The sequence below is a fragment of the Dicentrarchus labrax genome, unplaced genomic scaffold (assembly GCF_905237075.1).
Source record: "Dicentrarchus labrax unplaced genomic scaffold, dlabrax2021, whole genome shotgun sequence".
Taxonomy (NCBI): Eukaryota; Metazoa; Chordata; class Actinopteri; family Moronidae; genus Dicentrarchus; species Dicentrarchus labrax.
In genome coordinates, this window is record NW_026136708.1 from 12108836 (window position 1) to 12125607 (window position 16772).

Sequence of the window (16772 nt, forward strand, 5' to 3'; positions counted from 1 at the left end):
AAATGGCCCTGTACACACGGCGGTGTTTACAGGTTTAATCTGATGTTCTCCACCTCGGTTGCAGCTGATTGTTTGGCTCTGGATGGGTACAGCTGTCTGTTATGACTACAGGTTTTTAAGGCAGGAGGAAAGAATCCTTTTGTTCCTTCCTGATAATGCCTGTGACTTGCCTACTGAGGCTGTTTTTCCACATCAGAAAAAAAAACCTCACATGAAAGCAATCATATCTTCCAAAGGGGAAAGATACCCTGCCAGATGTTTCCCTCCAGCAGAAAACACCTTGAAGTCTGGAATTTAATGCACTGACAGCTATGACAGCAGTGGCCCAGAGGATGTACGGTATAGTACAAAATGATCTGTCCACAGGAGTGAACCGTGGTTTCCTTTGTTTGCGGACAACCTTTCTTTACCTGCAGGCAGTGCATGCAACATGACAGAATAAACAGGATTAAAGGATAAAGCTCGTGCTATTCTGTAGTTTTCTTGCTGTCAACAAATCTCACGAGAACACCAAAACAACCCAACTACTGTGGGTTCAAGACTTTCTGGCTTCCCAGCTCTGTCTGTGGCACTTAGCCCTAAGCCTATTCATTCCTCCTGAGACCTAAATCTTTCAAAATGGCTCACAATGATATGGTTCCACCTCTCAATCTACAAAGTGCTCCTGACCCCTCCGACTGGTGGAGATTGTTTGAGCTGCAGTCGGCCTGATAAGATCTGCAGACAGTATTCGGGGTTGAAAAGCTATTCAGTAGACAGTAGACAGGGACATCAATTGAATATAAGGTAGTAAAGGACAGTGTTTTGGTACAGCTACAAATACAACACCTCCATGAAAACAATGTGATTTTAATTAAGATGCTAATACAACATTTTCGACCAATGAAACAACATGTGATTTTAAGTCGGGACAGTGCATTAATCCCCAAAGGCTTAAGGTTCTGTGACAATTAGTTTGTGGTAATTTTCTACTACTACTACAACAACAACAACAACAACTACTACTACTACAACTACTACTACTACTACTACTACTACTACTACTACTACTACCTACACTACTATTATTGGTTGAAAATGTGTTCATACTGTGCAAAGAAGCACACTCTAAACTATAATGACAGGAGCTTTAAGGCAATTAGGGCTCCACTATTACCTAATATTGAAGGCCTATCTTGTACATGGGTCCTACTGTAAGTGAACATGTAGTTTTAAATGCCTTTATTATTTTAGTTCCTACTTTGCATTTTGTTAAATCAATAAGTGCTGGGTGCCCGGTTAGCTCAGTTGGTAGAGCTGGCAACCAATATATGCAGCGGCCTGGGTTCGAGTCCGAACTGTGGCCCTTTGCTGCATGTCATCCCCTCTCTCTGCCCCTGTTTCTGTCTCCAAGCTATCTCTGTCAAATAAAGGCCAAAAAAATAATACTTTTTAAAAAAAAAAAAAATCAATAAGTGCTTAATAACAACAAATACAAACAAGAGCAGGTGGGGGTCACAAGAGGACCCACAACACATTTTGCCCACAGGATTTCAGATTTATTTAAAAAACAGAGTAATCATGATATATTATCTGAAGATCCCCAACAGGTTTCCATCCCAATGTAGAGCAACTTTTCAGAAAATCGTGAAAGGAAAACGTAACTGCATTTCCAGAATCTCTTGGTTCATCAAGATAAACAGTAGGTGGCACAAATTCTCGAGTAAGGTGCCATTATCATTATACACTACAGAAGAGGAGCACATAAAACATCACATGGTGGGGGAAATTATTAAATTATTATTTAAGTGTAGAATTATGATATATTATACTATTGCATTTATGTTTCATGGATTAATTTGAGGAATGTTACAGAGTCCTCGTTAGTCCACACAGATGCCTGCCACCATTTTTCATCTTGTCAGACAGCGGAGACATTTCTTCACTGAAGTTTCACTGGACATTTAAGTCACATATTTCATGTTCGTCATGGTTACGTAAGTCTCCTTTCATTGAACTTTGTTGCATTTGGCTTTTATCGATACATCAACTTTTCCACCTCAGCCAAGCATAAAAACTCTTTTGCAATATTTTGAGTTTTATTTTGAATTTAATGTGTTTCCTCTTTTTGTTATGCTTAAACTGACTGAAAAACTGAAAAAAACAGGTAGTTGGAAACACACCTATTACATCCTCACACTGATATTGCATCCGGGAGTGTTGTATCAGATTTATCAAATTAGGTGTTATCACTTATAGCTTTTACCAATTGTTAGATATAACGAGTGTAAATCCTGGTATTGTCATTGAACCAACCTAACAATGAATCTGTTGAGACCCGGATAAAAACAAACATTTTCCCAGAGTTAAGTCAAGGATTCAACGGTTTCTGCTCTTTCTGAAAATATCTTCAGGTCATTCTCACTCTCGCTGTGGGAAATTTCTGCTGAGCCCAGTGTGAGAGGATTGGCTCCTGCAGCCTGAGGTTTAGTTAAGACCGCCAGGGAAAGCAGATCTTTTGTTGTCACAGCAGGGCTTTGTTCTGTTTCTTTTCTCATTTGTTTTGTCAGTAGATGTTCTCTCTGGTTGAGTTTTCTTTACTGAGCAATCTTGAGATAATTAGAGTCAGTCTACTTAAGTCCCGCTGTTTGCTCTCCGCTTCGCCCAGTCTCTGATGTCTGAGAGGTATGAGTGGGCAGCTGTTTCTGTGAAGGGTAGTCCTGATAAATGATTAGCTAACCTGCTCACATCCAGTGATTTTATTGTCAACTGTTTCTGTCGTTTGCCTCATTTTTGTGGTTAAGACTAAAATACTGTCCAATCATTCAGAGTCACCCTCTTTTTCTCTGTGCCAGAGTCTCCAACACCTTTTGCACCAACTCCCATTTACATTTCCCACAAAAACCCAGCTCTGCATCACATGTTTGTTTCCCCCATGTGGTTAGCATTTATAACCTGAGACTGCAGGGAAGCTGATATACAACACAAGCACGTTTGTTATGTAAGCTTGTGCATTGCACACATGCATGTTAATGTATCAGCACATTGCTTCTGATATGTAATAAGCCTTTGTGTGTGTGTGTGTGTGTGTGTGTGTGTGTGTGTGTGTGTGTGTGTGTGTGTGTGTGTTTGGGTTTACATGATGTACACAAACATGTTCGTTCTAAGCCTGAGCTGTGCTTATATAACCTCTTCAAACAACATTTTGATTCAGCTCTATAGGACACAAGGATTACAAAATATAGTTTCTCTTTCAGTTTTTTATCAAATCTTAAAATTTCAACCTTTGATCTAATAATAGGCCTATAATACACTGTGTAAAAGAAAAGTTCCACCTTTTATCCTTCAGACATTTTTTGCGCCATTGATTCCATTATAACATACATTTTTTATCCTTCTCTAATTTTAGCATAAAACAATATTTTACTTACGAAAATTCAATCTAAGTTTTCTGCTTGAAGTTTTTTTTTTTAATTATCCATCATATGACGTCATTTTCCACTATATGGCTGAGGGCTCCATTATGCTGTTACATTAAGGCCTTTTTCTGTTGCATTTCTGACTATTGCTTGACAAAAGAATACATGGTTACAACTAAAGTGGTCTGGGTCTGTTGGTATTGATGTAAAAGTGTGATATGAATGTGTGTATTGAGAAAATTATGGGTGTGTGGGTGTGTGTGTTTGTGTATAGGGAAACAGAAAGTGTTTTTTGCTCATCACATTTTGCACATCCCCGTCTCTCTCCCTCTCTTTCTTATGCCCACAGACCACATGAGTAGGCACTGATGCTGTCCTGCAGTCCTCTGAGGGCACGGAAAAGATGTCCAGCAGGACTGACTCAGGCAGTGAGGAGACATCACACTTCACCTGAATTTGAACAAAATGGGTCTTCCAGCTTTAGCTCAAGTGAGGACATGGAAAAGGAGGCTGCTGCCGCTGCTTGGAAATCCAGAAATGGGCAGCTGATCTGGGCTCCAACCCCTGAAGAGACTCTGCAGTATGTTCCAGCCCCCGATACTGAACTAAGGGCCCATTCGTTGTGCCACAACCAGGATCAGCAGCCCAAAGACATCCTTTGAGCTCTTCATTAGTGGGAAAATTATATAGCTTACCCTCAAGAACACCAATCTGCAGGGAAGACAAACAGCTGGAGGCGCCTGTTTCTTGAGGATTTGGGGAAATCCCTAGTTGTCCCAATGATGGCCTGAAGACGCTGCACACACCAGCAGCAGCTACACTAGTGGCACAGGTCCAAGGCCAAAAAAACAGAACAAAGGGAAGAGCTAGCAGCAGAGGCCGGTCCCTTGAAGATGCGCAAGCAAGGCACATTTTGCACACAACAGCAAAGGATCTGGACCCAGTGTGCCAACTGCAGCAAGTATTCATGCAAAGTACACATGAAAACGATCTGCAGCTCCTGCTCCACTGACTGAACTCTCTTACTGACACACACACACACACACACACACACACACACACACACACACACACACACACACACACACACACACACACACACAAATTGTTTCATATTTTGTGTTTTTGACAATAAAAATGTGGGCTAATATTCCCAAAATGGCATTAAAGGGTTAAAATTATTTAAGAAATACATGTAAATTGAATAGTTATGATCAGGACTGAAGTTGGTCAAAAGATTAAATGTAGTGAAAGTGAAAAGAAATTCATATATAATATTTGTATAGCACTTTTTAGGAACTGAACATTTTTTGCACAAAGTATAAAACATCATCATTTCCTGAAGGGGTGCACAATGGTTAGAGCAATATAGGGAGCCACTTGGGGGCAGTGGAACACAGTATTCACATACTTTGTCCTTATAAATGTGAATGTGATAGCAAACAGTTGCCTATTTATACATCCGGCAGACACAGAACAATAGCATTCATCTAGAGTTGTGTTAATGGCCACCTGGCGGATTAAATGCCACGTTCACATCATATTTTTTATTGTAGTTACGAGCAACCAAGTCAGAAAAAATGTGCACGCCAGCCTACGGCCTGTAATTCAGAGTCATATTAGTGGAGCGAGGTATTATAGATATTAGATATTAGTAAACAGTGAGGATATCTCCCAGTTGGTACTATAAAAGTACAACAAGGGTAATAGAATCGATTTATTGGACAGCTGAAGATAGGCAGGCAACTGGGGAGAGAAAGGGGGACAACATGCAGCAGAAGGCCACAGGTTGAAATTGAACTTGTGCAGCTGCAGTAAGGATTCAGCCTCAGTACATAGAGCGTACTCTCTACCAGGTTACTCAGGCACCCCCAATTTGTTTGTTCTTCCCATTCGGTAGATAATGTGTGAAAACTTTTAGCTCTGATTTTGACCTCCACCACCTCTGCAGGGCAATATCTGACTCATTAGCTGCTTAATGCTCCACTGTATTATTCAGCTAGTCTGTACAATTGTCTGTCTGCTGTTTGGTGCTGGCCACGTAGTCTGACAACAGCGCCCTGCTGTGGCCATAGACAAGGTTGATGAGAGTGAACCCAAACAAATGAACTAAAGATGCAAAAATACTAATCTACAGTTGAGGAGAACTAGAGTCAGGTGATAATTCTCTGTTGGTTCATCAGCACAAATGAAGCCTTTCACGTTACACGTAATCATATGGTCAGTATAAAATCATTGATCAGTGCAGATATATTGTGAGAGTGCACACCAGTCCAAAACACTAGACGCTCAATGCCACTCCTCTTACGCTCACATGTTACTGTAGGTGTTTGCATGCAGTAAGTGGGCAGGTACAGGATGATAGTAAAATACAAAAATAGAATTTTAAAGCTAAAATTATGGATGCTCTTGCTCACTTCCCTCCTGTGTTTTACTCTGAGACACTCGTTCCTGTTTACAGAGTGAGGACTCTCATCTTGTGTCAATTCATGTGTGAGATTTCCTTTGAGGTTTCCTTCTCTCTGTTTTTCCTTACTTATCACAGGCCTGTCTCCTGGGTGTTTGAGCTGATGCGACTGAAAGAATTGGCAAGTATTAGGACTTTTATTCCCCCCCACCTGTTGCAATGGGCCTGAAATAGTGTGACTTTGCTGTGATGTCAGATTTCGCATCCTGCTAAACTATTTGTTTCACATTGGTAGCACAGCCTTTTCCCAACTGAGTAATACACAGTCTTCTCAAGTCTCAGTGGTGAAACAGAAAGATATATTATATTTGCTTCTGCTTGTGTATGCACAATATGACTGTATACCTCTCAGCATAAATATTTTGTATGCAGGGCCTGTGCTTTGGTTTCCTGCCTGTAATCATTGTGTAACAGCAGTTATGAAACCTTTTAATTGAGGAAGTATACGTCTTGAATTAATTGCAGTCTTGAATGACACTACAGTTTAGTCAATGATTTTGCTGGTGCTTCTTTTGAATAAAAGGCTCATTAAAGCTCTCCAGACAATAATTGAGATGCTCCTCAGTGTATGTTTTCTGAATCAGTGTGTTTTCTGATTGACCTTTTTTCCTCTATTACGTTGCAAGTCCTTATCCTCTGATGAAAGCCCCACTCATTCACAATGACAAGACAAGATGACAAAAATTTTCCAGTGTTGAAAAAATTTATTGTTTTATGGTTGAACCTCAGTCTCACCTCCCACCTCTAACTGCATGGAAATCTACTTGAAAATGCAGCACGACAGGAATACCTGAACGAACAGCGTGCCCTGATTTGGCTGACTCTATAAACCTTTGGGTTTGCTGATTTGTTGTATGAATAATGTTGTTTCCCAAGAGTGTGCATGAATTTTGGATCTAAAGCGGTCTCCTCATTTGGCCTCAGTGATGGGTTTCTCTTGCGCATGAATGCACTTGAATCCCTCTGGAGCAGCTGCACTTATCAGTGCTTAAAATGTCTCATTTCCATTCCTCAGCACAAACAAACTAGCTATACATACAGCAGCTGAGGAGGTGTAAACACATATCTCTGATTTCTATGTATGCATCTATCATGATTAACTGTACCGTGAAGTATAAAAAAGTAAAAAAAAAAAAAAAACAGGATTCAATATCGTCTCAGGCTATAAAGGGTATCTGCACATTACTGGTGTTATCAGTTATCAGTAACCACAGTGTAATCATAAAAGGCCTTCACATGCATTCACAGAACAACATAGGTGTAATTGATATTGTTAACAATGGCTGTAGGGATGTTGCTGGGGTTTCCTTGGGCATCTAAATGTAATGGAGCCATTGTTTACATTTATATCTGTGAGAAAAGCGGTGCTTTGAAATGAATTCAATTAGACAAAAGTTTTACTTCCTGTCTTATATGACAGAAGCATAAAGGTGAACTGACACTTTTCTTAAAAATCCTTTTTGTATACAGGTTATCCCTTTTTCCGATCGAGTATACAAACTCCTTTGGCTGAAAGTTTACTATGGAGCCTGTTTTGGTACAGTGTGTGTCTTCGTACATTTTAAAAGAATCACATGTCTGCGTGTTAAAATATGGGGGCTTGGGTCAGGATGTTGTTAAACAGATTAGCAGAATGGCTGGAAGCAGAGGAAAATGGCTAGTATGGCTCTGTCAAAAGTTTAAAAATGGTGCTTACAACCATTAAAGGCTCACTGTTCAATGCAATATATCTAATTTCATCAGTGCACAATAAGAAATCTGAAACTTTTTTGTAGCTGTAAAGTAATTTTTCACTGAACACCACCAGTTTGCCCTGCTTCCAGTCTTTCGGCTTAGCTAACCACATCCAAGCTCCAGCTACATACTTAATGAGAAGCAGATAGTTTGACATTTTGTTGTTGTTAGCTTAGCTTAACATAAAGACCCAAAGCAGGGGGAATCTAGCTAGCTTGGCACTGTCCAAAGTTTACATATTCGCCTAGTAGCATCTCATCTGAACATATTGTATCTTGTTCAATACATACTGTAACCACTTCTTGGCAGTGAAATAGTGGCTGGCCACAGTGATATCCAGGGAGTTGCCAGGAGACCATTTTTTTTATCTATTTCTGCACTTTATTTTCTGTCTGGTTTATTCTATTCTAGAGTTTTCCACATCTATTTGGGTGGAAAACTGACACCAAACTGCTGTAAATACATTTCAATCAGGAGAGACTTAATATTCTGTGATCAGTATAGGAAATGCCCTGATGGAGTCTAGACACTGTCGTGGTTAAGAAATTAAGAAAATGAAGATCTGGATGTGATAAAAACTGGACTTCTGATGAGCTCAACCTAGGCAGTGATGACTGGAGCAGCAACATGAATAGCTGGAGGAGATTGTGGCTGAGTCTGATTGGTTTAACTGAAAGCGTAAAGGCCAGCATTGTCCACTGATTAGGAAGGAGAGTGTGAGGACAGAGAATGAATAAGGCTTAATGAGTTTTCTGATTGAACTTACACTGAGCTTTACACAGTAACAGAGAAGGACTTTCTTCTTCTTTCCTGGATTTTGAAACATGCTGTACAGTTGCAAATGACATGCAGTATAATAATAATTAAAATCTAATACATTTAATCTTATTTGTTCTCCTTCTTGTCTACATTGAGGAATGCTATGGTTATAACCCAGTAGCAGGAATTATTCAGACTAGTTGCAGAAATAGCATCATAGAGACATTAAAGGGCTGTTCTCAGACTGAATCTGCAGGTGCACTCAGGTATTAATGCTACACCTTTCAGATAAAGGACATCTGTTCAACTTGCAGAGGTTGGCTGACGTGGAAGACAATTGGATTAAAAAAAAAATATGAACAGTGACAACTGTTGTGACTCACCAACCTCCACATTCAGTTTGACAGCTCTCTGCTGAGGCAGACTGAACAGTGCAGATGGAGCTAAAAGGTACGTTTGGTCTAAATTTGTCTTACGTCAAAAAAAACAAAAACAAAAAAAAGTATTATTTTAAAGTGATCTGAGTCTGAATGAAAGTAAGTACATTTCTATATACATGTTTGATATTAATTTTCTTTGTCTTAAAACAGTACTCATAGGTCCTAAGCAAGTAGCCTATAACACTCAGGGGGTTTGTCAGAGCTTTTTTGATGAAAACAGCTGCCTGCTGTGGCTGGATGTAACGCTGATAAAGTTGTGGGTTAAAATCCAAGACAAAACTGAAAGAAGGCGATGATTCTGTGTGGGTAACACCCTTAAAGCTGGGGTAGTGTAGCAGGTCTCGCTGCTACCAAGGGTTCTCTCAGCACACAATCCAACAACACAGGTTAATAATCAAGACCACTTTATTTCTATGTCAGCCGCACACACTATTAACACCAAATGTATCGTTTCAAAAGTCCACAAAGGTTTGCTCCAGTTGTCCTTTCTGTTGTGTGTGTCAGCCAACCCAGGTCCAGCACACTACTGCATTAAGAGAAGTGAGTGTGATTACTAAATGAGTACCAGCTGAGATAATCAACTCACCTGGCACTGTTCTCACAAGCCTTTCCCACGCCTCTCTCTTTCTGATCGTAAACCACACCCAGGTAGTATTTTTTGCCGCCATTAGGAAAAGCATCCATATTAACCTTTTAGCATATTGTAGTATTCAAGTGGTCAGAGAGAAAACTGGACTTCTGCTCCTACTATTGGCTCTGTTTTCAGGCTTTAGAAAATCTAGCCTCTGAAGGAAGACTTTGGCCAATCATAGGTCATTTCAGAGAGAGCAGGCAATCCTATTGGCTGTTCTACAAATGCAGACACATGTCCCTTCAGAAGGTGAGAGTCATTCAACTTTGGAAAATCTTGCAAAAAATCCACAACTAAATTTCTTTTTGCCTACAATAGTACAAAAAAACATGTGTGTCCCAGCTCTACACTGGGCTTCAGGCTCATTATGTTTAATGCCATGGGTATCGACGAGAGAGGTATAATGACAGTAGGGAATAACTTTTGAGGAGGGACAGTTGAGGAGTGTGTATGTGTCTGTGTGTGTGTGATGTGATGTACTAGCCTCTCATCCCGCTGTTAGACAGTGTTTGTGCTCTCTCTGAAGCCTGAGGCGCTCTGCCCTGGGGCAGCGAAGCACTGGAGGACTTATTTTTGAGAAGGCAAGTCGTAGCAAGAGGGGACTGGGGTCTTGGCGAGGTTCACACAATGGAGAGCGGGCCGTACGAGGGATGAGGTTTTGCAGGGCAACTGTAGTGGAGTGATACGAGGTAGCAGAGAGAGACGGAAGGTTTTGCTTAGTTTTGCACAGGGTTTACCTTTAACATTACACATTGGAATGTGAAAGTATTGGTGCAGGGTTAAAGGGGAAAAGTATTGCAGAGATTTTTACTCATATGGCTTTAGAATAGAGGTGGGCGATATATATCGTTTGCGATAATATCGTCATTGTTGTTACGATATATTGTACGATATGCAAATTTCCATTATCGAGTATTTAAATTATTTTGCCAAAAATACTGAAACGCACGCGGAAACTCCTCACATCCACTTAATACACGGTGCAGCAACGCTCTCTACAGCATGGCAGGATTCAGTCACACGACTTGTGGGCCTACGTGATCAAATGATGTGATCACATGACCTCTCGCTAGCATCCTCCTTGCAACAGTTTAGCAGCACGTTGTGATGGTAGAGAGAAAATGCAAGCACCTCCAGACCCTGAAGCTACCGGTACTTCAGATGATTTAGTGCCGAGATGTGGGTCTACCTCTCTGGCATGGAAATGGTTTAGTTTCGAAAAGACTTTTTTAGCGCAGCGCTCAGAGCGCCTCAAGTGGAAATCTGTTCAACTTTTAACAACGCTGTGCATTGGAAAATGAGTTTTTGAGTGCTCTCAGCGCTAAAAACGCGTTTGGTGGACACAAGCCCTAACTCAGACAATTCCAATCACATTTTAAAGGATATCGACTGATTATCGTTATCGCCAAAATCCCCAAAAATAACAAGATATTATTTTTTGCCCATATCGCCCACCCCTACTTTAGAATACCTCAGGTTTTAAATTCTTTATGATTTGTTACAGTTATATTAAATTTCATCCTTAATTGTTTCCTTGTGATTGGTAAGGATGTGTCTCATGAACTGATATCAAATTATATTAATTGGATTGTTGACCAGTATCTGTGCATTCACACTACACTCTGAGTCCAACCCAAGCAAACCTGAATTATCCTTACAAACTAGTTTTCACCACTTAAGACCCCTGGTTTGCCTAAATATTGGAAAGAAAGGTCTGGCTCGAGAGCATTTTAGAATTGTTCACAGAAAGAATTACTGGGCCAACATATTCCTTCAACCTATATCAAAGAGCGGCAAATTGCAGAAATTCAGTTCCCAAAAAAATTCAAGGGTGCAGAAACACTGTGACATCAAATCACAAATGTGTCTAATAGAATAGAAATCTGTCCAGACCTGAGGTTTAGAAGGCAACTGTAATACCTCAGGCTTTCTGCAGCACAGCCTCTCAGAGATGCCTCAACCTCTCACTAAACATCTGTAGTTTCTGCAATGAAATCAATCAGATATTCCAAAATACTCTACATTTATATATTAGAGGACTGAACATATGCAATGAGTTTTGACAAGAGTGTATAATGGTATGCTATTATTTAAAATCTCATCAAAATAAGAGAGAGGGAAAATGATAGAGCCTTTCAGCTACACACTAAAAATAATATTCAAGGTATGTTAAAAGCCTTGCCGTTGGGTTCCAGTCATTACTATTTATCAAGGACACCTTCTCTACTATATATATTCATGCTCCACAGGGAGTATCGAAGCATTAAAGGTCAGGATGTCATTCATCCTCTCAGCGTGAGAGGATATCCTATCTGCGACGGCCTGGACACGACAGGAAAATGCTGTTAGATTCAGGGAAAGGTCAAAGTTGAAATCATTCCCTTCTGGATTAAAGAGTTGGTCTTTATTGTCAGGTTGACTTTTAGACTTAGTTTTGTCATTATCTGTTTGAAAAGGTCAATCACCAGTACGTGATGAATTTTAAAGGAATACCTCAACATTTTGAGCAATTTGCTTGATTGCTTTCTTGCCAAACATGAGATGACAAGATGTTCACTGTTCTAAATGAATGTGCTAAAATAAATTAATGGAAAAAAATTAACACTTAACCACCACAACAGCAGAGGATTGGATAATGCCGTTGTAGGTGTCCTTAATGAAGAATTAATGGGCGGTGGAGAGGCCAGAACCATTCAACATGTGGGCATTATCCATCACATAAACACTGGAAGCAGTTAACTTGGCTCTGTCCAAAGTCAAAACAAGACTGGGTGAAAACCTAGTATATGGCTGGACCGTCTATGGTCAATGTGTGTGTGCTCCTGAGAGTGTAACTGTCTGCTAGAAAGTGTAGAAAGTGTATGTCTCAAAATGTCATTTTAATGTCACATTACTCAAAGGCTTTATTGTCTTGGCAAGACAAATATTGGTGTGCGATGATTGAATTTCAAAGACCCTCAAATGCTCTGCCTTACATATATCAGATTCAGCTGAGGTTGTCCTCACAGTAACTGGATGCCACAACAGGTGTCTTACAATGGAGGCCATTAAACAATATTTCCACAACCAGTACGCTTTAACTCATTCAATAGTTTGTTTTGTGGTCACAGCAGCTCAGCAAAGAACTCCCTAACAGGTGCAAATAAACTAAAACTAAAAAAGAAAAAAACTAAGGAAAAGACATTATGAGGCCAATTATATGCAGAGAAATACTGTGGAACCAGACAGTCTGCAAAGACCTGTCACACAAACTAATTTCACACACACACACACACACACACACACACACACACACACACACACACACACACACACACAACCCACCCACACACAATTCCAGCTCTCTCTCAATGTGTGAGGTAACTGCCGCTCTCACCATGTACCTCTCCAGCTCGAGACGGTAGGGGTTGGTGGCTGAGTCATCACTTTTCTCTGATGTCACCGCAGACAGAATCGCTAATGAACCCACCAATCTCCAACGGGGCTGCCTCTGTGGTCGCCTGTCTGCAGGATACCAAATGCTCCCTCTTTGCATCTCAGTTAATCTCAAGCAGCCGTTTGAGTGCTTTGAGTGACTGCATGGGCTCACTAATGCAGTTATGGATAGTACAGTCAACTCCCTGCTATATTTTCAAACTGCTTACAATACAACCTTTAAAAAACAGTTCTACCAAAAACAAATTCCTGCAGATTCTGCATGTTAAAACACTCAGAATTCACCTATCCTGTGCCAACAAAGAGCTCAAATATGTTGTTTTTTGTGTCTAAGCCAGTCTGCCATCATCTCAGCAATGAATCACTCCCATTTGAAGGGCACAGAGTCGTGGGTCGTGTCCTCTCAGTGTCATGCAGCATCTGAGAATGTGCTTATGGTCCTGTCCGTCTGGTGACAGGGCAGAGGCTTGAAGGTGACGAGCAATGTCACTCTCTATCTTTGGAGTCATTAAGTAATCTGTCAGTTCGCATTAAAGAAAACCGTCACAGACCCTGATCAGAGTGGATTTTGTCTTTATGATGCATATCGAATGTTGTATTCCTTTATTTTGTACACAGCATAGTAGAGAACAGACCTATCTGTCCTATTGCACAAAGAGCACAAAGAGAAATCTTCAAAACAAAACCAATGAGGTAAAGATATTCAAATTAAGTGAAGGTGTCAACTTAGCGACTCATGAGTGGCAGACTTCTCAATGCTTGCTGTGCTCGTGAGCCATGAGGGACAGTTTGTAACTTGTGACTCAGATCAGTTTGTCATCCCTGATCCATTATCAGGCAGTTTCTGTCATTGTGCATGTGATAACACATTATTGTGTCCTTTATTATTGAGCAGCACAGAGCAGCCGGCTGCAGGTTGTTCATCTGTGCTGTATAATTCTTTATGAAAAATAATGGTCTTGTGTGGAAACTCACAAGATAATTAACTGGAAACACTACAGCGTAGGAATGCCAAATGCTAGTACAAAACAAAACTGGTTATAAAACATATTATGAAAGCAGTATTTTTTGTACATTTTAGTCCAGACACACTAATGTTTTTTTAGGAGCAATCCTTATAGGATAAGGCTGGTGATATTTTACAGCTTTCGTATTGTAATCAAACTCCACGGAAAGACCAAACAGAAAATATTCCCCAACAAATGCACTATTTTAATCTTGTTTCAGTAACATTTAATAAAAACTACAGTGCCCAGCTGTTTGGGGAAATAGCTTTAATAAAACTAAGGCTACGCATTTGTAAGCCAATTAAAAACATATCTTCAGTAGTAAACCCTGCGGGGGTCTGGGCTGAGTGCCACAGGCTTTTGTGAGACTAACAGATTTTTTTGGTCCTTCCATGTGATTTGTACAAAATAACAAAAATATAGAATTACTCCAAACATATCCTTTAATTTAATAAGCAGCTTAAAGAGCGGAAAGAAAACAGTGACCAGTGTTTTTCTGCTTATAAAATATTTTATTCTAAACCTTCTGAAAAGTTTGTCATGAGTTGAGGTGACATACCCACATTAACATATTAACATACTGGAAACACATTGTTGCCATACTGTTATTAAAATCAAAGCAAAGCCTGTGATTATAGACACATCTTATCTATAAACATCTGGAAGTAACATTTAAAGTTGCATGCAACACTTGGTTTAGACCATGTTGATTTTTTAAAATGTGCGTGTGTGTACCCCCCCATGTTTTTATTGGCAAAGTTGTACAGGTGGGCTCATTGGGAATTAAAAAAATACAGAATAAGCTAATTCAGTTCGCTTTCACATAACGGGTCTCATTTAGAACATTTTCATGCATACATTTTAAGGAGTTGACCAAATCCAAACCAAAGTTGTGGTTTATGAAAAATTGATCTTGTATGTCACTGATGCACATTTTCATTATGAATATTTATATTTTCTGAAACTGCATGTTAAGACTGTTATCTACTGTTATGATCATTATGACTATGATTGGTACATAATCATGTTTTCATAGCATTGTATTTTTTATTAATAATCAAGGGCAGCTGGCTTTAAAAAGTCTGTAGTTGTTTTCACAGCATACCCACTGAGCTAATTTAACTTCTTTTCATACATAAATCACAATGTTAAATCGTGTGCTTACATTCATAATGAGGCTCATCTCTGCCGTCATGAATGGAAAGATACATTCAACATGCTTGAACTGGGATTTTTATGCAGCCACAGACTTAATTAAAAACTATCACCTTGGGAAAAGAAGATGCCATGTGAAAATGCTTTTGTGGGTGGAAATTAAATGAATTTTCTCAAACCTCAACGCACACACACATTCACATATCCATTCACACTTACTGTGAACTCATGCACATGTATCCTCACATGTGGCCTTGGATGGCCTGACATATTACATAATGCTCCTTCGACAGCACTCCTTGACTTTCTTCAGTACTGACAGCTCTCCTCAGTGGCTGTCAATCACACGACTGACTGGGAAAAAGCAATAGGACGCCTTTGGGGGCTTTGCTTTGAGCAGATGCACTGAGACTTGGATTGCTTTCCCCCAGGCAACTCAGCACTAATGTACTAGTAGTCTTTCTTTCAGTGTATTGCAAGTCAGTACAACATACAGTAAGTGTTTTGATGCTATTGATTGCTTTTTATAAACACAAGAATAAGAACATAAGGGTATTTTTAGAAACCCAACCATGTGTTAAAGAAAGACTCCTATCCTTCCAACCTCTTTATGACTCCTCGTTGACTTGATTACACATGACAGCCGTACAGTACAGTCAGTCAGGCTCTGCACAAATCAGTGTGCACACTTTCAAGAAAACCAGGAAATTCAGAACAGGAAAAAGTGAGCAAACTACTAATACTGTCCTAGAGTGAGTTGTGCCAGCTATTTGTCAACTTACTGCCAAGTTTGTGTGTAAAATATTTAATTTCCTAGTAACTGCTAAGTGGTTTCACACTTGATTTGGAATATCTTAGTTAAGACTTCAGTTAAAGTCGGTTGATACATCTGTAATGGTCTCTGCCCAAAAATCTTTGTAAATGTAGGTATTATATATATGCATGCAGGAAGATATTTGTTTTTGAATCAGTAGCATATTCATGCAATTTAGAATCAGTGGGGAAATATCACATTATGCTATTCTATTATTTCGTTATTTAGTCAAACTACTAGCATAGTTTTTAATTTGAGGTACATTGTGCTATTTTCGTGAAATGTAATTTAAAATCATCAATAGGCTGCTAAGTGTAGGGTCAGATGCACTGATCATAGTACCTCTTTAAGTCTTCATCGTAAATGGGTGATATATTAGCAAGTTCTGTTAGTTTGTTCAGACTATGTAAGGGTGAGTTTGTTTAACTTTGTATTTATATTTTAATGATGTACAGTATAAATCTCCACCTAATGACTTAAACAGGCTTGTGCAACCAGTTCCTACCTTTCAGTTAAAGATTCAAATCATACAGGATGTCAAGTTGTCAAATGTACTGTACAAATCCAGTCATTTTAAAACAAAACTTAATCTTTTCTACTGATTACCCATAAATTATAGACATTTGGTATAGCAGACATGGTTTGCCACATATGGCATAATGTCTTGTAAGTCACACTGTATTGTAAATGTATTTTAATGCTACAAACTGTAAATAGCACTATCAAATGTATTTAGAAGATTACAGCATATCTCGCTGGATAAAAGCACTGAATAACACCATAAAATAAGACACACAATCCAAACCATTCAAGTGGGAGACACCAGAACCTAAAATATCCTTGTGTAATGTCATCAAAACCAACCCATTCTCATCCTTGCAAAAGTATCCTGAATTTAAAAATGTTCCTGCTTAAAATGTGAAATCAAAATG